This window comes from Corvus brachyrhynchos, unplaced genomic scaffold (genome assembly GCF_000691975.1).
Source record: "Corvus brachyrhynchos isolate BGI_N302 unplaced genomic scaffold, ASM69197v1 scaffold522, whole genome shotgun sequence".
Lineage (NCBI taxonomy): Eukaryota > Metazoa > Chordata > Aves > Passeriformes > Corvidae > Corvus > Corvus brachyrhynchos.
In genome coordinates this window covers 107,251-133,798 of record NW_008236649.1, presented here as the reverse complement: position 1 = coordinate 133,798, position 26,548 = coordinate 107,251, and the positions used below count along the sequence as shown (strand labels likewise).

The 26,548-nt window shown below is 39.5% G+C and overlaps 1 long non-coding RNA gene across 2 annotated transcripts; it reads left to right on the top strand.

The window, feature by feature from the left end:
- The first annotated feature begins 5,022 nt into the window (after nt 1–5,022).
- Nucleotides 5,023–23,519, top strand: LOC108444840. 2 transcript variants are annotated; one of them, XR_001859538.1, is made up of 3 exons: nt 5,023–11,124; nt 11,391–11,499; nt 22,982–23,519. It is a non-coding gene; the product is annotated as an uncharacterized LOC108444840 (long non-coding RNA). The 2 variants fall into 2 exon arrangements; XR_001859537.1 differs by lacking the exon at nt 22,982–23,519 and having other exon boundaries at nt 11,391–13,001.
- Nucleotides 23,520–26,548: the final 3,029 nt, after the last annotated feature.

Sequence of the window (26,548 nt, the reverse complement as noted above, 5' to 3'; positions counted from 1 at the left end):
TGCATCCACACAAAGAACCAAGAGCCCAGGGAGAGGGAAAATCAGCTTACAGTAACCACCAGAAGCCAGCCAGGTAAATTTATAAGTTTGCCGCTGTCAAAATTGGTGGTAGTGGGGTACCTTTTAAAACCAATCTGTTTTCTCTTGCATGCAGTGTAATAGGGACTTCTTTTCCCAGGGAACAAAATTCCTGAAAAAAAAATCAGTAATTTTCTCTTTTGTGATGTTATTATATTGTATATTATGTGGCATATTTTATTATATTATATTTATTACATTATATTTATTACATTATATTATTATATATTATACTATATATTATGTGGCATATTTGATGATGGCTCTACGAAGTCTGCCTTCCTGGTTCTTCCTCTGTCTTCAAGCAATTAATCTTTCGTGCCTCTGGTTGTAAATTAATTTGTTTCTTGGGGCTCATATTTTGTCAGAGGGGTATTTTGGCACGCTGCTGTGCTGACAGATTATCCCAATTACATTTTACTGGTAATGTTTGGTGTCTGATGCCTTCCATGTGAATACTTGCATGGGATGAAATGCTGCCTTTTATTTCTGTGTGATCTGGCTTTACTCATAGGTAATTTGTACAGAAATGATGAATTGCAAAGCAAGAGGTTCATTGTGAATATCAGTGACTAATGGACCCTTGATCAACGCCTTAATCCCTACTAATGAGAGTACCCAGTGCTGGTGTTGGGTTCCAGCAACCTGTGCTCATGTCTCTTCTCCTCCTGCCTTTATGGATGGCCTGTGGGAACTCCCTCAAATTCTGTGCCTGAAGAGGCACCTTTTTATAAGGGTGGACCTTCCTCATCTATAGGAAGGTGAGCTTTTCTATCTTCTTCTTTATCTTCTTATTCTCTATCCTCTCTTTTATAGAGGACTTGTAAAAATAAACCCAATCCTTGTCCGTGACAGCAAAGGTGCAAGAGGTATAATGTACAAAAATGATTTTCCTGGGTTTTGGGTGCTCCTGAGGGTGACCAGGATTCACCACTCCTGTAGTGTGAGGTCCCAACGGGAGAATGAGCCTTTCCAGAATGAGACAGTAATTCATAAGAGCCCTAGGGGAGGGAGGATGTTGGAGACTAAATTACTGCATCTCTGTTATCTTTTCCTAGCTGAGAGTACAATTAAAAACATGATATTATTTTTAGAAAGTTATTGTTAACTGTTCTTTCCAGCAATCACACTTTCCATTTCCATATTGTTGTGACATCTCCTCTCTGGGCATGACAGTTGCATGAATTAAGTTAAGTGCTGTTGTTCAGCTTGATTACAAGGAAACTGAAATATGCCCCTCATGGGCATTATCTGTCACGTTGCTGAAAACAAAACCGTCATAAAGCTCTGCTTGTTGCTGGAAAAGCCTCGCAGTGCATCCATCTCTGTGAGGTACCAAATGTCTGCCACTCCTGCCAGAGGCCTCTTGGAGTTACCCTGCTGTCTTGTGTCATGGAAATTTTGCTCTGTTCCAGCCTTCTAATATTGCTGCAATCTTTCCTCAAATTCTCTAATCCAGCCTTCCCCAAAATGAGATTTTTTTTGGTGTGCTTCATTTGAGGAGGAAGGCACAAAGTGTAGTTCATAGACTCTTTACATCTATGGGCACATGTTCCTCCTTGGTAAAGCATGAAAAATTCATAATCCAACTGCTAGAGTAAAACAAAACACTTCCTGTAATCAGTAATTCTATTTATGCCTCAAAGTCCTCACATTTGTGAAACACACAGAAGCAAAAACAAAGGTGGAAATATTGTAGTTAATTCTTCAATGCATTTTGTCTTTTCAAAACTTCTGTGCCATTATTTCCTTTCTGGCCTCCTTGTGTCATCCGGAACGTGGCCCATGTGCTCCTGCCTTCTGTGCATTGTTTATTTAATACCTGTCCTCCTTTCACTTTTACAGCTGCAGTGCCTATTTTAGGCTTCCTCAGAAGCTTTTCTCCAAGTGGTTTGAGCCATGTTATCTTCATGCCCTACTTTGGAAACATAAGAATTACTAAGGGTCTTAAGGAGTTAAAACATGAAATAATAATATTATCTTAGATTTAATGAGAAAATTGGCTGCTATCAACTGTAGGAGCATGCTTTTGTTTTTCAGCTTGTACAGAATGCATGTGCAAGCACCAGCTAGCCTTATACTTTATCAGAAAAATTACACTTTCTTTATGTTTAGGGTTTTTTTTTTTTATTAACTCCATCTATTTTATCTTCTTGATAATGAGCACACAAGACTAAAACAACAGGTAAATTATTCTTTTAACCTTATATCTTAGTTTTGGATATACTTTTTTTTCCTTGTCCATACCTGTCCTCTCCATCCTCAATTAGTAAGCGATGATTTCATCCCATCCCCAATCAGGCACTCTTGGTATCACGGACATTATCTGGTTTTCAGGCTAGGACTGAGACCTGAACAGTGAGTGGCTTTTTTTTAAGTGTTGACTAAATTGGTTGACACAGACTACCCTGAAGAACACATCTAAAGTGCTCAGAAAACATGTCAGCATATTTAATATACATAATGGAAAGAGATTTTTGTCTCCTACATGCTAGGAGTCCAGGAAATTAATAGTTCACTGTCACCTGATTAGAAACCAACTCTTTCATTTAAGGAAGTTGCAATTGAAACAAGGTTTGAAATTCTTTATTCATTTCATACTTTGGCTTTTCTGTGTGAACTGCTTTCATTTTTGACTGTGTGTGGTTAATAATAGCTGGACAGACAGCAGCTGTGCAGTTCTATTCAGGGACTAATGAGTAGTTCACAATCTAATATTTAGCAAAAGTTGTTGCTTTGTTTGTAAATCAGCCTTCTCCAGGCTGAGTGAAGTCACTACCTCCTCTCATATCCCAGCTTTCCATTTGGAAAAAGAGTAACAGCAAGTTGTTACTTCTTCTGTCTGTCTCTGTGTGTGTCTCTGTGTGTGTGTGTGTGTCTCTGTGCGTGTGTGTGTGTGCTGCCTGTTGGTCAGAGGCTGGAGCAGGGAAATTCAAGATGTCCCTGTCGCAGCGTGTTTATCTCCAGGCTGTCCCCTGGATGGGGGCTACTGGGTTTGTGATGGGTTTTTTCCCTCTTCCCACGCAGAGAGGGATGCCCTGAGCAGCGCCAGGCTCTGGAGTGGTACTTGCTGGAGCTCTGTAAAGCACAGTGACTCAGCTCTGACCCTGAGGAGCAGGGCGTGCTGACCTGCCAGGCTCCTGCAGCAGTGCTGGAGATGCTCCTCAGGGCCTCCAGTGGCCCTGTGTGTGCTGTCGTTTGTCCCAAGTCACACTGCCAGGCTGTGCCAGCTGCTCCCTGGCTCTCCTGTTCACTGTGCTCATGTAACCTGGGAACACTGTGCCCTTCTGCAGGCAGGAAAAGAGGTCTCAGTCTCTCTGCTTCTATCAAAACTCTCTTCATGCAGTGGCAGGGGCACTTCTGTTATTGACAGAGTTGGGGTTCGTAACAGCTGGAGTACCTGCATAGAGAATTAACCAGGGAGCCCATGGTAGTGTCTTTTGAATAGATAACTTAAATATTGGTATTATTCTGAGCTCCTTTTAAAATTTGTCATGCATTTAATTCCTAATGACCTATAATTTTAGGGTTGACTGGTCCTTTTACAGGGCTAACTTGACATCTTGAAAGACCTTTCAGAAACAGCCAAGTTCTCTGTAAATCAGAATCTTCTAAAATGGCTCGAGTTGGACCCTTGTATCATTTCAAACATATTTTCAGATAACTGTCCTCAGAAACTTGGGATTGTTTCTAATGATTGGCTCCTTTGTGCTTACCTAGAGAATGCTGTCGAGAGATTGTATCAAACTGGAAAAAAAAAAACGCCCAAGGAAAGGTACATTTTACAGCCATCAGGTAGTTGCAAAAAGCGTAACAAAAGCTGAAATAAAACACAAAGTGTTTTATAATACACGGAATAGTTTCTTATCCAGTCATGGTTATTCACTTTAGGAAAGATGTCTTTGATGTGGCAAAGAAACTAACATATTGAGTTATATATTTTGAGACTGTACCTTGTGCTATAGTAGTTTTAAAAGTAACAAGTGAGGAAAAGAGATGATGAGTAAAATATTGAGCCAAAAATGAATCCAGTGTACTAGGGTAACTTAACACCCCTTGAGACATGCTTTTTGCCACAGGAGTAGGTAATCAAAATATTCTGCTATGCAAAATGCTTTGTTTTAAAGAGGAAAAGAACAAGAAAAAAATCCGTTTAGGGAGAATATTAAACTTGTGCTTGGCATATGAAGGTTTCAAGGCTAGTGATATGTAGAATTTATGTCATTAATATTCCTGTTTCCAGCTACACTCTGTGTCCTGTGACCAAATAATTGGAGTACATTTTACACACCATTATGCAGCAACATAAGAGCAGGGTATACAGTTTTTCTGAAAGCTTGTCTATCCACGCTTTGCATTTTTTATTCCTTTTATGCACTGCTCTGGGATATAAAAATACAGCCTATTCCCTCTATAGTTGTATAAATAGTGAAGGTTAAATTGTACAAATGGTCTATGTCTAAACACTTGATATCAAATCTGCACAGCTTAGTGAAGAGAATGCTCTAAAGAACCAAAACAGTATCTGAGAGTGTTGATACAAACCTAGCCTGTCCTTGTGTGCTGTGCATGGACAGGATCTGCTGTGCCCAAACCCTGGGCGTGTTGGCTTAGGGAGGACACCGTGGTTCAAGCAGCAAAGCAGAAGTCCTCTGTGACAATTAAAAAATATCCTGAGCCAATGCCATTCTTCAATGAATAGAAAAAAATTGTTTTCTGTAGTAAGAAAGTCGTTTCACCAAATGACAGCTGTGGTGATGCGATACTTTTATTGTACTTTCACATATTCTCCGTACCCCAATAGTTCATCCCCACCTTCCCCACTCCTATTCCCAGTTGGTTTGCCCCAGACCCAAGCCGCTCCCCCGGTGTTCCCTATATGGTTGTTCTCCTCCCCTTGTTTCCTATCAATCACCCAACCCCCTCCCGTTATTCCCGAAAGTTCTGTGCCTGTCACCAAAGCCCTCCCTAATTACCCTTATATGGCCCCTGTCAGTACCCCGAGATCCTGCTCCCTCTTGGAAATCCCCGAAACCCCATTGGTGCATGTGACCCCTTTCCCTCCACCCCTCGAGACTATTGGCCCCTATGAGTGTCTATCCCTGTCCATATCCCTCCCCTAAGAGATCCCCATTGGTCCCCAGTTAAGCCAGCCCCCATTGTGACACCTCCCTTTATAAGATGTTTCCCAGCTCCGTTCTGGGCCTGTCCTCTGTGGATACCTCCCAATAAAGTTGGATTGCCTCCTGTGGCAAGCCTCCTCGCTACTTTTTTATCCTCTCCCTGGTCTGGGCTGCTGACAGCCACTGTGCCTGGAGCTACAGCCCCCCTGGGCAGAGCTGAACTCCTGAGGAGCAGCTTTAAAGCCGAGAGCCTCCAGCTGCTCCCCACTTGTGCCGCACACCGCAGGGGCTGGCCCAGCAGAGGAGCGAGGGTCAGTGCGACAGTCAGGAAATTGAGGTCATGGAAACTTGGCTTTCTCATCAATGGACTTCGTTCACAGTTTGCACAGTTGTTTTTAGAAAACATCTTCCATTATGTTGTGGGAGACAGAGCTTGTTGTGCGGAGTGTGTAGTAATAGCGGTATAAAATGCAGCAGATGTCCATTCCATTCAAGAAAGAAAGAAAAAAATTTATCTGAGTTACAAAGTGTTCCTTGAAACTTTTCTGTCTGTGGGAAATAACATGGGAAATACATTCTTTAACGTTTCTTGGTATTGAGTAGGCATTGGTTTTAAATGATAGGTTCTCTTCAGGGTACAAATATGTAATAATTTGATTAGTTAATAGTTTTATTAGTGATTGATATGATTTTCTATGTAAAATCTTCTTGACATATTTTCCTAGGAGCTATTTACATTAAGGAAGACATAAGGTGCTGCAGGGTGGCTTTTTGTCTGCCTTTTTTTAAAAACAATTGCACATGCAAACGTTAATTAAAATGCCTCATTTAGAGTGGGACTGTGGCTATCAATTTTCATTTATAAGCCTTAAAAATTTCAGTGCTGTTAATGAATTTTGGGTAAAACGTAACTGATTTCACTTGTTTTACAGAGTAATTTGTATGCTTTTGTGAAAACAAGCAACTTTAGCAAGAAGAATCTGACCTTATAATGATTTATTTTACTCTACTAAGCCATAAAGTGCAGTTCAGCAGCAGATGACAACCACCTAATGCAATCATTTATATGCACTTTATAGAAAGTTGCTTTTTAATTTGGTCTTAATCAGGAGCAAAATAAAGCCTAGAAATTAATAGCTCTTGGAAACACAAAGCGGTGAAGTTCCCAGCTCCAGCAGCAGCTCCCAAGGGGATTCCTTTTGATCTCATTCAGATCTAGGTTAAGGGTGTGGATGTGCAATCAGAGTTCTTGGAAATCTTGTGATGCTCAAAATGCAAATCCTGCTGCAAGTCATTAATAAATCGATCAATTTATTTCCCTCTCAGGTAAAATACGTGGTGTCCATGCCCTGCAATGCAGGATTTGGCCTGACATTTAATCTTTTAAAGGAGAAGCAAACTGCCCTGATTGTGAGCAGCACTTTGCTACAGAGGCTGGGAACTTCAGTATCTGTTACATTTCAGTGCTGTTGATTTAATTTCTATAAATGAGCCCAGGAACTGAGACAGTAGGAAAAAGTACAAAGGTGTTTCAGATACACCAAACAGCAAAGAGTTTTCAAACCCTGGCTCATGAGGGGCCCTTGCAGCTCTTCAATTCAGCCTCTGTCTCCTCTCCACAAGTTACAGCAGTGCAGTTGCTGAATTGTGGTACTGCTCTTTGAAAAAGATGGGAAAAAAGGAAAAAAATTAGCCAGTTTTGAATACAGGTATGGGGATAAAGGTAGATGTTGAAGTAGTTTAGTGCTCTAGGTGAAGTTTCAGGGGGAATTACCATCTCCTTCCCTCTTTTTAACAATGCAGATCCAAACACCTTTTTCTGTTCCATAAGTGATTTTAGCATGGCACATAATCCAGCCAAAAAACCACAACGCATCTATGATTTATTTAGCTGAGATCAAAGACATACAGCTGCAAAGAACCTAATGAAACTTTGATGATGCAGCAGGCAGGCTACATCTATTATTTAATTTGGAGGTTGTGATCTTATACAAAATTAGCTCCCAGACTTCTCTTGCACTTGGGCTGCAAATACACTTGTACTTCATCATTTTGATACAGAGTTGAATCACCAAGGTTTCACAGCAGATCCTTAGATGTCCTATGCTGAATTTGCTGTCAGGAAAGGAGATAAGAAATTCCCACTTTGGATCAGCACAGATATACTTCTGGCCACCTGCTGCTCAGCACTAGGACAGTTCAGCTTGTTTTACTTAAAGGATCAAGACTGACATATTTTAAAAACATGATTGATTATGGAGGTGTGTCCACGGTGGACACAGACCTAGCTCTTGGCCTGCTGAAAATACCAATGAAGAAGTAAGCTTTAGAAAATTTTGAAAAAAGTTATTAAGTTTTTGAATTATTATAGTTCTTTGTTTTATGAAACAGAACATCACAGAAACAAGTCTAATTGAAGTACTTCTTTTTTCTCTTGTTTGAAATAAGAGAAACCATATCCTTTCTGTTATCTTGTTGATAGAAGGTTGGGTAAGCAATTACTAAAACAATTTTAATTGAATTTTTTTACTAATCAACCAGGTTATCTTTATTAAAAAGAGAATGTTTTAAGTTGATGTTTTTGACTGAAATTTTACCTCAGGACAAGTTCTGGAAGTTGAACATGCGTTCATCAATAGCTCTGATTTCCACATGTGAGTACAAGTGCATTCGTACAAGCAGCATTTTGCTCCAGTTTTATAGTAGCAGTTCCAGCCAATTTATGTAATTTAGGTGTGTGATGCTGAAGATAAAGATGAGTAAGGTAAGTCCAAAAAGCCTGACTGAAGCACAGGGAACTCTATGGAAAGGGACATTCCATGCTCCCATAGCCTCACACTCGAAGTCAAGCACATGCGAATTATCTCCCCACTCCCTGTGTTTGTTGCCCACCTTCAAAATTATTACAGTTTTCATGTCAAAAGTGCAACTCTGCACCCTTCAGGGAGTGAGAGTAGGAAAATCTTGCCTGTCCTATTTCAAACTGTGGATTTCCCTTGTTCTTCTGCAGCTGGGAAAGTGATAGGATGACTGAAGGTAAGGGGGAGCAGGCTCTGAGCATTGGGGAGGAGAATGAATGTAGGCTGAGAAACAGTGATCCTACTTTAGTGCCTTTACTCTTTGGTCTGGAATTCTGGTGTAAAATACAAATTCACGCTTCCAGAATCCACAGGGTTTATTTGAGATTTGGTACCTTTGCTGAGTGCATCAAGGGAGTCTGGAGAATCTGTCCTTGGCTGTGTTCTGCGGTACTCCTCTGTATATCTCGTTTCTTTTATGCCTGCTGAATGTGTTGGCACTTCTCCTTTTTGAAATACTCAGTGGTCTAATTCTGGCATTCTTCAACTGAATAAAACACCGAAATCAAGCCCAGAGATAAGTGATAGATTTTTTCTTTTTTTTAATAAATAAGGTAGAAAGAAAGCTCGTTGTATTGCTGTTTTTGTTTCACTACTGAGAATTTACCTAAAATGTATCACAAACAGACTAAAATATTAATTAATTTAATCAGTAATGAGTTTCAGATTTTGTGTTCACCTGCTTTGGGTTTGGATATTCTTGGATCGTCATCAAGTTCTTAGGGTTAAATATGTCAAATTACAGCAGAAGGCAGAAACATCCTTAGCTCGGCTATAAAAAGCTGTGGGTTTGAGGAGAATTTTGCTAATTGGCAGATTGATTATTTCTAAGTAAGCCTACTGCTAGTGAAATATCATGCAAATTATTGAAATGAGAGGTTTTAATAATGCAGAATGGGTATAAGATGATACATACCTTTGATTATCGCTCTGTTTGTTTGAGTTTTTTAATATAAACTTTAATCAAAGAAAAAACAGATTTCAGTTAATGAAAGGAAGAAGAATGTGATCCAAATCTCTGGGGAGATATAACGGATAATTGGATTTCAAGTACTCTAGCTCCATTCCCAATAGTGTTCATTTTCTTTGCAGGATGATAGTTGTTTAGTTTCATTAGCCTTAATGTACAGGGTCAGCTTTTAAATTACACTGCATTAGGCTGCTGCTCTCTTTTGCCTCATTCCTTGCATTTTTGCTGTGTGGCCACTCTCATGGCCATGACTCTGCCTTGGTAGAGGTCACTTGCCACTGCCACCAGAGGGCTGCCACTGGAACTGCCAGTCCTCTTCCTAATGATTCCTGCCTTCCTCCCGAGCCTCCAGTGTGTCCCTAAGAAGGCAGAGCTTTGCCTGTGACTCTCAAAACAATGAACAGAAGCTCCCCTTTTCTTGTTAAAATCCGTTACCAGTAAACTGAGCCTTGCAAAAAAAACACTTGAAGGACTTCAGTTGGCAGCACTCACTGTGACTGCAGAAAAGAATTCAGCAGCCTCCAGGGTTTATTTTAAATTCCAAATTAACAAAAGAAATTATTATGTGTGATGCTGGGATAAATTTATATTCTAAGGGAAATGTTTTCCGTGTTGGGAAGGAGAGGTTCTCGACCAGGGCAGGCTGTTAGGTCGTATTTGCATACGATGAATTCCTTTCTTTCTCAATGACTGAAATTTCAGCCTGCAAATATTGATGCTGTTTGTGTCTAGAAAAGCAAATGTTAATGAATTTAGTTTAAAAACAGTTACTAAATGTAGGTAGAATTGGGTGACAAGTACACGTGCTTGTTATGGCTTCCTGCTTAATGGGATTGGCTAAAAGCATAGACTTTCCTCCTTTGAAACTCATTGGTATTTGATTTTGATGGGTTCAGGGAGAAAACCACCAAATACTTTGCCAAAATTTGATATGCCTTTCAAATCTGGTGCGTTCACCGGGTTTGAATTGTGAATGCATCTTCCTGATGGAAATAAGCTCTTTTTGCACTGGAAAAATGAGCAGTGCATGAGCTTGGCCATCACATTTATATGTCTGGATTAATTACTGGACAACGTGATAAGATGCATAGCAGTTGTTTTTTACTCAATTCTATGTGTAAATTTCCACATCCTTGGAAGAAGCAACGCATTCCAGCAGTATAACTGAGAGTAAACACAGGCGGTGGTGGGGAGAAGTTACCGAAGTGCTGTGGAAGTGCCAACCTCTAGAGACAACATTTAGTTTACCCTAAGTTTTAAAAATGTGTCAATGTTGTTTCTCTTTCAAAGAAACACACAACGCTTCAGTGAACCTGACATCTCTTGGAGCTGACCCTATTAATTATTTTTGACTTACTGTGTGCTATACATCCACAGGGATTTGCGCTGAATCAAGTACACTATCATCAAGGGCTTTTATTCCTTCTTTATATTTCCTGGTGTGTGTTAGAGAGTATATATGCAAGGCTAATAGCAGGTACTGTGTGATAGATCTGGAGATATAAATGCATCTGTCTTGAGGGGGGAAACCGTACAAAGCAGATTAGGAAAATGCACTGTTAATTTTTTATCTGCACAGCTCAAAAATTCAGATATCTCTTTTAGACTACCAGGCACAATACCTAATTTTCCTGCAGATCTTAAAATGATGATTTCTAAGGACAAGTTCCAAGCCTGGAATACACTCCCCAAACAGGGACGACCAAATTTTTATCTCAACTACACAAATACTACATTAGAGTTCCTGCACTACATGTGCAAGGCTTGCTGTGCATCAACAAGGCATGACTGAGAGCAGCTTCCCTCCCCTGTGCATTGCTCTTTGGGGACCAGAGGCAATTGAGAAGGTGGGGAAGGGAATGGCTTGTTAGGCTCAGGGTGTAGAGAGAGGTGGGAACAGTTCATGAAAGTAATGAGTTGAGGAGAAAGTAACAAGGATGCTGAGGAAGCTCATTCTTTTTCTGATTCTTTTGCAGTCATTCATGGGAGAAAAAATGGGAACTCTAGGAAGAAAGACAAGAGGAAGAAGATAAAATAATAAAAATGTGCCTTTGTGCAATGAAAAGTCATTTCCTCTTCGCCCACACACGCACAGGTTTTAAGAACAGAATGTATTGTTTCATGTAGTAAAAAAATATGAAAGGGCAGAGAACAAAATAAGGGGGTTTGCTCTTTGTGGCTTTTTCTTTGTTTGGGTGGTTTTTTTTGGTTAGTTTTGCTTTTGTTTTTTCGGGGGGGGTTTTTTGGTTGGTTATTTTCTTTGGTTGGTTTTTTCTTTTCAGTGGTTTTTGTTTGTTTGCTTGTTTGGTTTTGGGGTTTTCTTAGGATAAATCCATAACTTTTCAATTTTGTTTTTTTCAGAAATCCAGCTGAGCTCTGTGGTTCCATGACAGAGACAGCTGTACCCAGGATGGTTCTGACTCCAAGGCAGAACCAAATCCTGCCTGCGTGGGAAGACATGGTACAGAAGGTGACAAAAAAATTATTGAAAATTCAGATATGAGTGATTTGCCTTATCATTGTCTGATAGTGTGGATTTCTCTTGCAAGACTGAATTTAAAAGAGAGTAAGGGAACACCACTACCCAGATTAATCAATGTTTAGCACTGTAACATCTGTGCTTTTTTAAAAAATATTTTTAAAATTCAATTGACAAGGCATGATACACCTGTGTGACTAATGTCAGTTGTCAGGAATGTGGGAGTATAAATGGGAGTGTCAATATAAACATGCTGGAGCAAGACTGGCTCTTAGAGCAATATAATCTTGAAATACAGGCTGTGATTTGATACTCTGCTCTCTATGGATAACCTCTAATAAGAGTTTTCCTATTCGAATCTGATTTCAGTGTTGGATCACTATTTTTAAATTGTTCTTTTTTCCCTGTAAATTACCATTTACACCTCTAACCATGACACAATCCAGCATTTATAAACCACTGACTGCTCTAAGCAAATCTGCTACCTCTGCTCAGGGTTACCTGTAGGGTTATTTGGCTGTGCCGGGTTTTGACCTCCTGAAAGCAGCAGAGATCAATGAAAATTGAGTGAAACTGGGAGAAAACCATAGATTTTTAGTGGAATCTTTCTAGCCAACTGGAGAAAAGAGAAATGGCATTGGAGTCATTGCATTGTTGAATCCAGGGATGTGATTCCTGTGTGCTGTGATGCACGAGAGGACACCACTATGCAGGGTGGTCCCACAGTGGATCCACTAATCCAGGCTACTTCCAGAGACACAGTGGGGGGTACCTGAAGCACGGCTGAGTAAATCAGAATCTCTCTTTTCAATGAATATATTTTTACTAAGCTCCACAGAAAAGCCCAGCATTCAGCCAGTTTTGTCAACATCTGCAAGCTGTTAGACTGCTGTGGACCAGAATGAAGCTGATGTTAAGTATGGAGCAGGGAGGAGTTGCAGAAAACAGCCACATCTGAGTTGTGGGTCTCTCTTGCCTATCTATTTTTTTTGCTAAGCTTTGAAGTAAAGGAGATTCCACCAAAAAAAAAATCACCAAAAAAATGATGGTAAAATATAGAACAAGAAATCTGAAGAGGCACATTCGAAATGTTTGAATTAGTGGAGAGATCCTCTCTGAATCCAGATAAATCTATACAACTGCCACTCAGAAAAATTAGCCATAAAGAGCATGGTAGAGATAGTTATCAAACAGCTTCCCACTTGAAAAGAGATCACAGCCAGATTATAAATTCCTTTGAAACTTTCATATACTTGAGGGTTTTTGTCTGGCACTTGTCTTAAATGTTGATTTTTTTTAAACCGAGAAGGAAATACAAACAAAAATGTTGTCAATAATACCCTGTAAATCATTGTTTTCGTTTTAAGTTCAGTATCTTTTTTTAAATGAAATTAGCTTGGCAGAGAAACAATTCTTTGTAATTTTTACTTTGCATTTTCCTGTTGGAACATAACATTCCCCTCTTACTATATATTAAATGTTTAGCTATGAAATGTGGTATTGTGCTTGGGATTTATTTAATACTTTATTTAGGTACATTGTAAAATTAAAATTTAAAAGTATTTTTTTAAGTGAAGTGGGGTTTCTAAAAATGTTTTTAACGATACTTCAGCTGCAGCAGTTTGAAGAAAAATCAAATACTTTCTGAGATTGTGAAACATATATTTTTCAGCTGGAGGCACAGACTGAGTGAACAGTGTCAGACCCTGATCCTTCAAAGGTTGTGCGTGCAGTTTTTCACTTTAGACATAGCCCTGCTCTCTGCTAATGGAATTTTGGTAGGCTTGACATTCCTGTCTTCCAGGAGTGGTTCTAATTGCAACAAAACACATAAAACATTTAGCAGCATGTGTTGGTGGGTTAGCACAAGGAGATGTTTTTTCATCCCAGAGTCCTGAAGGACGGGTGTCATCCTGAGCACCTCGCCAGGAATAGAAAGAGGGGACAGCAAGGACCTGTAGTCTTATTCCCTGCACAAAGGGGCAAAATGAGCCAATCCAAAATTCAGCCTGATACAAAATTTATCTGCCTTCCTCCCTGAGAATGACTGCTTGGGAATGGGCTGTATCTCCTACAATAAGGACCTGCTGGCCTCTGGTGATTTCCACGGCAGGGCAGACCTCTGGTTGGACATCCTTGCTTCCTTCCATGCCTCTGCCTCATGATTTCTGCAATAATGAAATAAATTCTCCTTACATCTGTTGAGACCAGTGCCTTGAATGCAGGAGAATTACAATATATGAGCAATGGACATTTTTTCTACCTTTTGAAAAGTAGAAAAAGCTGCCTTTTTTCACTCTGGAGCAAATTTCCCACTTTAACTCAGATAAATAGCAAAATATTAATAATCACCACTAAAGAATATGATGGCTCAATTATTTGATTTACTTGATTTTTGCCTGCTTAATTTACTTTGCCTGCTGTTTGTATTCGGTAAGGAAAGGCAAACTGAGCCACAGGAAACAGCAACACTGTAAAGTTGTCCTAAAATCATCAGACTCTGGATCAGATCTTTCCTCACTGAAAGGGTAATTTTTCTTGCTGTCATCAGTTGCAAAAGAGTTTAATTTTATTGATTCTTTATTCATCTGTTTGTATTATTTGTACTCTCTAAGTGAATCTCCAGTGAGAGTTTACTTTTAACAAGGCAATACCATGTCACCAGTTTTCCCTGTGATGGATTTATTCTTCCTGATACAGATAAAACGAACTCCACCTGCATGTTAAAAAATAATATGTAGCTCTTTCTCAACAATTTTTCTAGTGGCATATTGCTGTGCATGTTCTTGGTATTGGAACACCAGCAAGCCAGATAAAGTTTGATGGAAAATAGGCAAACACCCTCCACTCCCAAATTCCAGCCAGAAGATCTCTTGAAGTCAGGAAGGTTTAGATAAAAATTGTTGGCCTTTTATATGAAGCTGAAAGGACTAGGCTGACTGGTATCTCCTGGTGCTCTGGGAGCTGCTCACTTGTCTGAGCCTGAACTTTTCCCTCATTTCCTGACAAAATGGCAGCAGTTTGGGAGCCAGTGTCAGTCCATTTGTGCAGCTCTTCCACAGCAGTGTTTTAGAGCAGTTGAAGCAAAAAATATGTTGCAAACTATAAGCTGGTTTTTTGTGGGAATTTTTAGCTAATTAGCTCATTATTTAATTTGCATAAATAAGCTAATATAAGAACTTAATTATAAAAATTCTAGATTTCAATATAAACAATTATTACTGTTGTCAAGTTGTGGACAGGCAGCAGAACCCCATGTTGAATCATGTTTCTACTGGAATCCTAAATGTAAGCTATAAATAATCTCATTTCTAGAGGAAAAGGAGAATTCTTTGAGACTTTATCTTACAAAGTTGGCTTAGAAAAAACACTTAATATAAGAGTCAAAAACTTCTAAACTTACAGCAAATGGAAGGAGAATTCATTGGAAGAAAGTAGGAAAACACCTTTTCTGTGCCATTGATGAGTAAATTCTAAAAGTTTGGCTGTTGAATTCAGTAGACTTCAAACTACCCTGTTATTATTTGCCATTTTCATTATGCTTTTAATTGAAAATCTGTTTAAGATTTGTTTTTTGAAGTATTTTCTGCCTGTACTTCGTGCACTGGAAAAACACATGAAAGATAAGCTGCTAGAATGTCAAGAAAATATTTTAGTTCAGAACATCTTCAAAATATATTAAAAGCACCTAGGTCTTCAGAAAACACTTCTAGTCACCATTCCTCTTCTTCAGTCTTTATTGTCCCACAAAATTCTGCTTTGTTGCTTTAAAGGGGCTGAGGCATAAAATTGATTTTAAAAGTTGAGTGGAAATTTGTTTTTTTTGTTGCTGTGTTTTGGGGATTTTTATTGTAAATTTATAAAGTGAATCCCTTCTACATGGTAATTTTTCTCCATATTAGAGCCTGCAAATTCTGGTCAAAATCCTTGACTCCCTTTATTTTGCTCTATGTTATCACCTTGGACAGCGCCTGGTGAGTTCTTGCAGCCCTGTGGAGGCCGTTCTTGGTTTATGAAAGCCAGTTATGAGACTTGTCAGCTCAGACACGTGGACCACTGTCTTCACACACAAAAACAGAGAAATCTGACAGATCCATCAACGTATAAAAACATTTGGAGGAGCAGTCCCCCAGCACTAGGGAAAACCTGCTCATGGTTACAAATTCAGGGTGTACCTGGGACTTAAAGGCAGCTTAAAAATGCATTTTCATTACCCCAGAAAGGAAAATAACTTCAATGAATATGTAAAATGCAAACACCATGACATCTGCAAGCAGGAGCTGCGTGAGTTTCTCAAATTAGTTCAGACTTCACATATTCCGCCCCCACCTTCTGTTTAACAAATGTATGCATAGATGACAGAAAAAAATGAAGTCTAAAGGAAAAAAAACCCAAACCATGGGAATGAACTAATTCTCCTGTCAGTCAAGTAGTTATAAAACAAGCCAAGCATATACTGAAGGTGAATGTTAATGACTAAGGAGGCAGACAGATGGTCCAACTTTTCTTTAGGTGTTTCTTCATCCTTTATTATTTAGAGAAAATTGTCTTTGATAACTGCATTCACTGTTAAATAGATGTTCAGGAAACATAAAGGTCACCTTTTGATTATGGTCAAGCAGAGCACATTTGATAGATTTCTGCCACTTTATGATTTTATTGCAAATACAGGGTGGGGGGTTGATATTTTGGTGTGGGGTGTGTGTGTTTGTTTTGTTTTATCGGAGTTTATCACCATTAAACTCCATGCTTGTTTCCTGCACTTAAAAGCACATTGTCATTCCCCAGGAACCAATTTTGGTATTGAAGTCTCAAGTTCCCTCCACAGTTATGACATTTCTCACTTAACATAACTACTGAGAGCTCCAGATCGCTGCTGCAGGCACTGGCACCTTGGGGGAAGTTCAGTGTGTTCTGGGTCTTTCAGAAAACCTTCAGTGTCTCCAAGGGCTCAGCCAGCCCCAGCCACATTTTGAGGAGGAGGAACTTTTTTCTTCTGTGTTGACTAACAATTAGGAAAGGTTTATGCATAACTGACTGAAGGAAACTGAAAATTAGCTGGCTAGACACCAGCTGCTGCTGCTGATATGGCCAAGGCTTTTCTTCGCTCTGCAGAGAGGAATATATTGCTGTCTCAGGAAGGGAACACAGCTTGTCCCATGACATCTTTGCCTTCACATCCTCTCCGTGGCTGAGTTATGGCTGCAGGTTTGGACAGGCAGTCATTCCATGGCACCACATTTACACAAATTCGGGGTGCAGAGGTTAACAGTGACCCACTTGGTCGACATTTCTCTCTCTGTAATAAGACAGAAGTCTTCTCACTGCTGCAGTTTTGTGGAAATCAGCCTTCCAGCAGAGCAACACTTCCACGAGTAAGTTTTGCATGTTTTGTGAGTTTCAAAATACAGGAGCAAACACTGTGTAGAGGATTTGTATTTACACAGGGGGAAATTAAGTCACCACATCCTCTGACTACTGCCTGCTTGATTTGGAAAAAAACCCCACACCCTCAACTCTATTGACCCCAATTTTGCAGTGTTGCAATTCAATATGTCCTCAGCAGTTGTGTGTTATTTACCCAAAATATTAAAATATTGCTGCTGCATAGTGTGTAACTTGCATTATACTTCCCATTAAGGTGTAATATTGAATCAGGCAGCTGTGCTTTGAGTTCTTTTCTCAATTCAGCTGTGTAATCTACCAGTGTCTCCTGGGTATAGAGACAGCATTTCAGAGGAGTTGAACTCCTGCAAGCTGGACAGGGAGATAGTTCTGGCCAGTGTAATTATGCAAATGGGAATTCAGTTTCCCGGGAGTATATTACCAGTATTACTTCAAAGACTTGCCCAGAATTCTCGCTTATCATCTTTTTTATGAGTTCTTTTTCTTTGTTACACAAGTGAAAACGAAATATTGAAACATTGAGAAAATTTGGAGAAAATAACTGAGCCCAGATCCATTTGCAAATGCTGCCTGTTCCAGTTGGAGACTGGTTAGCCAGAAGTAAGGATATAGAAATTCTGTTCTTTTTCCCCTCCTGTCTTGCAACCATGTTTTTTGCAGAATTTTCTGTAGAATTTAAATGCAAACAGCATTACGTGTATTTTGAATCACATCAAATAATTTAATAGACTGCCGAGGTGGTACCATTCTAATATGTATTTTAAAAAAACTGTTTTAAAAGGAAAGTGTCCCATAGAATATTTCATTTGAAAAAATTGGGTTTTTTAGCACTTTAAAGGATTCTTTGTAAAGCTATAAGGGTAACACAGGTCATATTTTGTGTCCTTCAAAAGTCTGCTTTTTGAAATTAGCCTGGAAATTGAAGAATGGCACTTTCCACTCTCCTTGGAATCTTGGAAATTTTATCCTTAATGCAAGTAAAGTTCAAGGCACATGAATGATTCTCTCTTTCCACATGAAAATAAATGTAATTGAGGCTGGAGTCTGTCTAATGTAATGAAATTAAATAAATGGAGGTGTTTAGATTTTAATTTCTTTAATTTTATTTTTTACAAATTATTTTAACGTTGAGGAACTATTCTTCTCTTTTTCCATCTTTTCAGCCAATTGGTCTTTTTCTTGGGTTCACTAGGAATAGACTTGACAGAAGCACTTGAGTAGAGTATTAGTTGATGTATTGGGGCTGAAGGAACTTCCCTACCCACTGACTCTTTCTGCATGAGTATTAGAGAGTTGCACAAATGTCTGCTCAAAGTAGACTTATCTCTGGAACCAGTTTTTAGTTTTTAGCCTTTTATTTAATTAGTGCATTATTTCCTTCTGAAAGTGAATACTTTGAAGTAATTTCCAATATCTCATGGAAGTGGACGTATTTATGACTTCAGGTCTCATTCCCAAGGAGTGATGGCAACTATAATTGTGAGTGCAGGTCAGAGCTTATAGCACTTCCCAATAGTTTTGTGTGTTAAAAAGTCATAAAGCAGCTTCACATTTCCATTTTTATTGCATGAGTAAATCTTTCTGTGGTGCAGGACAGCTTTTGGCAATCAACCTGCCTCATGATCTTAGCCAAGAAGTGGACTTCTGAACATTTTTAAAGGGCAGGACCACAATGTTAACTCAGGGCAAAAGCAGTGTTTTGCTGTCATGAGGCATAATGGAATTGTCCTGCCGTTGAAACTGAGCTGACTGAAGCCTCACTCCTTTGTTCCTCTTTAGTAACCTCTTTTTGACTAATAGAGCTCTGCATTGAAGTCAACCATTAATAGCAAAATTAATTTTCTCGACTTTTTAATGATGTAAAAATAAATTTTAAAAATGCTTAAGCTCCCTCTTTAGTCAAACAAGAATTATTCACACCTCCAGAGCATGAATCATCTCACCTAGGAAAACACCTATGCCAGTGCTCTCCATTAATTCCATAGAGAAACTAGATGAATAATGGGAGCTCCAGTTAGGTGAAGGGAATCATTCCTAAATGAGCACATCTCTGCTTTGGATAATACCACAGATCAACTACTAAAGATTAATATCCTCTTGACTCTTTACCAGGACAGTAGTCAGCCTATCTTGGCCTTGATATATTGGCATTTTATTGTGGTTTAGAACCAAGCGAGATGAAGAAATGTGATACAAGTTTCTGGCCTGAGGTATTAAAAAATTATAGAGTAAGAAGGAAGTTGTTTGAAGTAAACATGAGACTAGTGATTAAGTCATTGGCTTCCAGGTTCTTTTTCCTCCTTGCCATGGGCTGCCTTTTTATTCCTGCACGCCTTTTTGCCTTTTGTCTACAAATCATGAGATTTGCAGCACAGTGAATCATCTGGAGTACTTAGGCTCTTGGCTTTTAATCAATCATCCCATTGTTATTTATTAGTCCAGGTTCCATTGACACTGCATAGAATAAGGCCTTCCCCAATGACCTTGTAATAAAACCAGGAGGAACTATAGAGAATCAGTCCTTGTTCGAGAGGCAATCACTGTATCCAGGAATTGTGCTAAACAAGTAATTATAGCCCAAACTGTGAAACTCTCAAAGGCTTTTATGAACATCTCATTCTGCGTGCATATTTCAATTTACAAGGTTCATTTGAATCAGTGGCTGAAAGAACAATGCATAACATGGGTGACAGACAACCAATATCTCAGATTTATACATTGAGTTAATTCTTTAAAGCCACTGTTCAGTAACACCATCCATTTCTTCGTTTTCTAATTCATTGGTGTCATATTTTTGATTGAAAGACAGTTTGACACACTTGCTTTTGCCCTGCATGGGATTCTCTTTCTGTCTCATCCTTTCTGTTTCAATTTCACACCAATACACAGTGCAAAGCTGAGTGAGAATAGCACAAAACTCAAACCTTATAAATACATGACTGGAAATGCTTTCAGTGTTGGAGATCCAGTAACCGATGGCAAAAGCTGTGCTGGTGGGCTGCTCTGTAGCACTGAGAACACAGCCTTTGCCATATACCTTATACAGGATAAAAAATCCCTGCATTGCCTGGCAATGAATCCTCTTAACTCCTCTTTGGTTATTTGTATGTTAAAACAAGATTTAGAAGCCAAAACCTGCTTACCATTTAAAGAAAACTGCATGTACCACTTAAAGTAAACAACATGTTAAGTAGCATTGCTGCCAGCCTTTAAATTGGCAAACATCCCCAGCCAGAGCCTGTTAAATATCATTAAAAAATTATGGTCAAAGGGAAGTATGCACATTAATACTTTATGAAAACACCTCGGAGTGCCCGACTTCAACCTGAATGTAATTTGCCCAGGCAGTCTGAGCACAGACCACAGGGAAATACCTGTCTGGAAGGGCTTACAGTCTGCAGGGAAGGCAAAAACCCCGACAGGGAGGAGAGTGAGATCCAAAAAATACCGTTGGTCAGCAGAATGAGCGATGACCTGGGCACAATCTTTTTCTGACCTCTGGGTATGGTGGCTTTAATTCTCAAGCTGGGAAAATTTGCTTAATTTGTTGCTAATCAGACCACGCTTTAGAGGTGGACTTGCTCCATTTGGAGCTGCCCAGTGGGATCCCCCCCAGACCTCACCCTGTCCACAGAGGCTCTCAGTGTGCACAAAGTGGGTTTAAGCGGGTGGATGGAGAATGGGAAGGAGAGCAGGGATTGCCAGGTGCCTAACAGGCAGCAGAGATTAGGAAACATTCCAGGAGGCTGGCTAAGAAAGGAACTGCTGTTGATTGTAAATTTTGGCAAAGCAATCTGCCAATGGAAAGAATTGTCACACTGTACATATTGAACTATTTAAGGGTGGGTTTTTTTGCTTTTAAATTGTTTTTTTCAGTACTATCTCAAATACCATTCAGTTGCATTTGCAATGTCTACTTTAAACCCCATTAAAGAGGAGAACATAGAATCCAAGGTCAAGCAGTACCTGCAGTCCTTCCCTAGCCCAGCTGAGATGTTGCTGCTGTTCCAGGGACAGGCTGCACACATAAGAAAACAATCCACTTTTCAACAGTTGCCTCCTGTAACAACATCCCACAGCGCTAGGACTCGAGGGGAGAAAATAACATGAAATTCGATAGTAATTACTACAAAGAATTTAATACTTGAGCCTGCATTTTTGCAAGATGCATAGTGAGATATGCATGCCTTTTTTTTCCATCATCAATGCATCATTAGATTAATGTTGAGTATTAGTATTGAGCAAAGGCTTGGTACTCCTTTCAATCACTCTGTACTGGTGATGGTTGTGGTGAATACTGTAAATACCACAAGAAGACAATTTATCTTTGATAGGATATTTCAGACTGAGCAAAATCACTTTTGAGCCAAAGACAGACCAAAGTGAGAGGAATGGAAATAACAAGAGGGATACAGCAACACTGTATCAATGTAAATTGAGGTGGAGTTTTATTCCTTGATGGTGCCAGGGACTGGCACTGAGATTGGTGGTTTTATGGCAATTATTCATAAGGACAGAGATCAAGAGAGTGTCCCCACCCTGCCAAAATTACTAATTCAAATAACAAAACAGACCAAGGGCCAGGGACAATTCATCAGGGGGCACAAATTGCAATGCAGAGAGATTTAATTACCTGCCCTTTACTGTCTGGAAAGAAATGGAGCATTTCCACTGCAAACTGCAACCAGGTGCTGGGAACCTTGGCTCTCTGAGCTGCAAAACATCCAAACCACATCTGCAAGCACTTTTCAGACTGAAGGAAAGCTCAACACTGGTGTGATTATTCAGAAGTTATTTTAAGAGAAACTATAACAGAGACGTTAATTATACTGTTATAGATTAATATTGTGAACCAATGGACCACGAGAAAATTACTTTTCATGCTTTAAAACTTTTTTGGTAATTTTTACAGACATTTTAGCAGCATCCATTGGCCTCAGCTGTCATCAGGGCACACTCAATAGAGGAGTTTCACAGTAATTAATGTGTCCCTTCTATGAAGACTGTATAGAGAAGGTATAACATGTCCTAGCTGGGAGGGGGAGAAGAACCAGAAGTTGATGAAGAACCACATGGTTGAACTACAGTTGAGGAATGGTAGAGCAGAAGTTACTTTCCTCATGTGGCATTGTGTATGAGGCTCTTTGGTAGAACATGATTCTGCTGCACATCTGGATGGCTTTAAAAGCATGTGTATAAATAATAAAATTATTTATTATGGTTTTGAGCTAAATTATATATGTTAAAAGGTGAAAACTGAATTGACTAATGTTTACATGTATGTTCTGGTAGTATTAAATAATATAATCAGTAAATTCACCACTTATATCCATAAAAAATGATCATGAATCAATTTTTGTATCATACAGCCAGCTATAGTCCTTGAGATCATTAAAGATTTCCCACATATATCTTAAAATAAAGGAGAATGAAATATTATGGAAAGCTTTTCAATGACCAAGAAAAATACTGGAATATATTACAGACTTTTTCAAGTGTACAGTTCTATTGATTTAAGCAACCTTTAAAAAAAGGACCCTAAGAGCAATGATGCACCAGCCCAAATAGCAATTCTATATTTACTCTGAATTGCTCATGTTTGCTTCTGAAAATTCATAACCCGAGGCAGAACTGAACACTGAAAGCAAAAAACCAAGCATGTAAAATCAATTGATATTCTGACTTGCTCCTGGAACATCTTTATTTTCTATAGCCACGTTCAACCGTATTTTGTATCTATTTATCACTGAACTCATTGGGCAGAACAAAAATTCGGCTAATGTTAATGTGTCATGAATATGCACAGAAAGTGTTCTCTTTTTCCTAAATATCAACATTTATAACAGCTTCTTTGTTCTCCTGTGTTTAATAGGAATGGCAGATAGTAGGTGCTGTGGGCTAAGACTCCCCATTAACGCTGTTCTCTTGGGTATTCTTGACAGTTAATTTTGAGAGTCAGGAGATTAATGTAGATCCTGTATTTAGTTGTTACATATCAAACATTTCTGAAACTGAGCATGTCCTCTGAAACACCACACAGCTTTTGAAAGCAGACTCTCATTTTTAGGGAGAAACATCATCTGATGGTGAAAATCAAGCCTCAGAAAACCTGGCTGATGTTCAGAGGATGAGATGGAAGCCTCAGGTGAGTATTCCCACCAAACTGGGGTACCTGCTCTAGCCAAATACAGCCCATCACCATCAAACTAACCTAGCACACACCCATGTTTCTTGCCACCAACAATAATTTAGTGTGAAATACCTCATGAACTTATGGAAAAGCTGTGGATTTCCTTTTGGGGTAAAAGACAAAGGCGCAGATAGACAACATCAAATGATTTGACAAATTATAACAACTCCATTGTCACTGTTCTGTGTTTGTTGAATGTAATTGAGTTTGTCATCATCTTATGGAATCACATGTGTGTGGCTGTACCTGTCAATATTTCATGCCACATCTGAGATTTGGGGGTTTTTTGTCCTGAGTATTTTGGTCCGTTCCAGTAGAACGTCTAAAAAGCTTGTTACTGGCCCCTCCACGTGCAGAGAACTTGTAGTAGTTTTGTAGAATCTGAAAAGCCTTAGAGCCCTGTGCATTCCCTCAGTGGAAAAGTGTTATGCCTTGGAACAAGGTGTTTGTAAAACCTTCTCTGAAATGAGGAAATTGTCAGAGGGGACAAGGGGCCTGGAAATTTCCAGATGTGCTGTTATGCAAAAAGTAATTCCTTACCTGAATTTGCCTTAAGTTCTTCAACCTGGTTTATGCAGATCTCTTTAGTGTTGGTAGGGGTGGCATACCTGTTAATCTGCTTTATCTCCGTTTCACTTGGTCTCTGGAGCAGTTCTTGGAGGAATAATGAAAGACAATAATTGCTTGTAAAAATGTGTGTGTATCCCAGTATCCTTAATAATTTGGTTTGTCCCAGGGACTCCAGTAGAATTTTTAGTGACCACATCTTTATCTTTCATAGCAGTTGTGGCCTCCAACCATGTTTTCAAAGCCAGAATGGGCATTTAGGACTAACACTGGTTTGCTGTTTATCTTATAGCTGCTATCTGGCAAAACCAGTGTTCTCCTGAAAGAGAAGATAACCAAACATTAGAAAGTTGTCCTTACTGCAGCAAGGCTTGATTTTATGAGTCCAAACTAAATTTGGACACAGATGCCCCTGTGATGTAAATACTGTTACTCTCAGTAGACGACTTTTTCTTTTCCAAAATTACAAAATTACACCATTACAATTACTTGAATAAAAAAAGATTAGCAAGACTTCATGTTGTTTCTGCTTAAAACACACACCTGGTTTCCAGGAATTATTGCTCTCCTCTTTCTTTATTGTTTTAATGGGAAGAAAATATTTGACTCTGACAATGTCTTATGTGTGGGTTTGTCTTGGTTAAATCCTGTTGTGTTCTTGCATCTGTTGTACAGTCTGCTAGTTCATATAAAGGATTCTAAAGCACAATCACAAATGGCATTGTGTTTCTAACTTTTTTGAATAATCTAGATCTTGCTTGGTATCAACAGTATTTATTCCTGATGTATTTGCTAAAAAACAAAGAAACCTTAGAAAACTTTATAAAGCGCTTAGAGGAAGGTCAATCAAAATTTCCTCAAAGTGCTACAACGTGTTCCCTCATTTAACAGACAGCCATATGTCAGGATCTATTCAGATAGCAGCATTCAGCAATGCTTGTATTTCCAGGCTGCTGTGTTTGCTTGCTTTTGCAAAGACCGTCACATTTCCCAGAGGATTAACTATTAGGTTCTCATTCTCTTTCTGGGAAATCCAGGCATTAGTATTTCACAGTCTAGCATCAAACTTAACACTGGAAAAAGGGAAGGAATAATGATTAGATGGCAGTGCAGATGCCTGAGGTTTGCCAGCAGATTCTGAGACTCATATCTGAATGAAACCACCAACACTAGGAGCTGAAGTAATTTTTCCTAGACAATGAAGTCAAATGGAAAAGGTTTTATGGGTAGAAAGAGCATTTGCTCCTGGGGCTCCCCCAGATGGGCTCTGTTTGGACCACAGGCTGCTGGAGGAATTTTTAACATTGTGAGGTTCATATGGAGTAGATAACCTTGAGGCTAACAAGAGTTTGGAAGTTAGTGGCAAAGAAGGGATGAAGAGATTATTTTCACAGAGGGAGTTCAAATAATTTACCTCCATATTCTCTCTTTACTCCCTGTTCCACTTTCTTCACCTTGCAGCTCGGAGATGATAAATAAAAGTTTGTCACGGAAACACATGGGGAAAGGATCAGTAGTGAAACTTTTAAATTTATGGTAGAAGTTTACGTAAAAGATGACAAAATACTAGCAGCAGGAGGAAGGTACCATGACAACAACATCTTGCAAAAAAAGTCAAACAATCTTGGCCTGCCTGACGATGCAATGCTAAGTGGATTTTCATCTAATGTGCAATCAGAACACACAATCTTTTTCACACAACCCTGTGTGAAAAAAATTGGTCGCTGATGATCCAGAGATGAAGGAACCAGAGAGGTCAGTATGTTTTAAAGGAAATAAGGTGAAATGGTCCTGCAGATGCCACTGGTTCTTTATGTGCTCTATTGTGCTGATAAGATACGATGATGACTCCTCTGTCATGTCAGTGTGTGACAAAATTTATTTGTGATGAGTTTCCTGAACAGAAAATTCGTTGCACAGCAGCAGGATTTATCCATCTTCTCCTTGGCTTCCATGTAACCAAGTCCATCGGGGTGATTGAGCCCAGTGCCCAGAGGGTCAGAGGTCAGTGCTCCGTGGTCTCTGAACCACCTTTGCCATGGAGCAGGGCGGATGCTCAAGAGGCAGGTGATAGTTCATTACAGCATGGGGATCTTGCTGTGGTGGGGTGGGAAATCTGACCAGAGGCAGGGAACCTCGAAACAAAAGCGGTATTTCTGGTTAACTCTTCGATTACAGAGGATAGAAGAGCTGGGGCTGCCTAAGGGAGCTCTGGAGTGCAACAGAGCAGGAGCTCTGAGTGATGACAGGGGCTAAAGGGGAAAACATACCGGTTAGAGGCCAAGGGGAGCCTGGGAATTGCACCACAATCAGAAAGATGGGGGTGAAGTAGTTTTAGAAGCTTATGATTATGGGCAGTAGGGTTTTGAAAATTCCTTCTGTGGATAGAGGTCAGCTCTCTGTAGGCACCAATGTCTGTTGGTTTTGCCAATGACTATCCGAAGGAGTCTTTTTATTCCAACTAAAATTTTGGGCTTTATATTGTTACATTAATGTGGAAAGCACACTTTGGCAAAAGCAGAGCCCACAGCATTGTGTATGGCTGCTTTCTAGGTGAGGAAAATATTTCCCATCCCTTAGGTAGAGTCAGGTAACGAAAAAGTGAACTAGAGGGTGTCTTGTGGGGGAAGATGGAGAGGCATTTTTTTGCAGTATTTTTCTTAAGTGGTGTCCCAGAGCTGCTGGGAGGCCTGAGCTGCCTATTTGTAAACAACAGGTATTATGGCCCTGGGTCCCCTGCCTGTTCCTAGCAGCCATGGGAGATGGCCTTTGTGTTTTACTTAAGTCCCTACTGGAGTGAAATAAAAACAGCTGAGCAAGGGGGAGCTCCTCTCTGTGGGCCACGAAAACCTTGTGTGAAGGTTTGTGAGAGGAAAC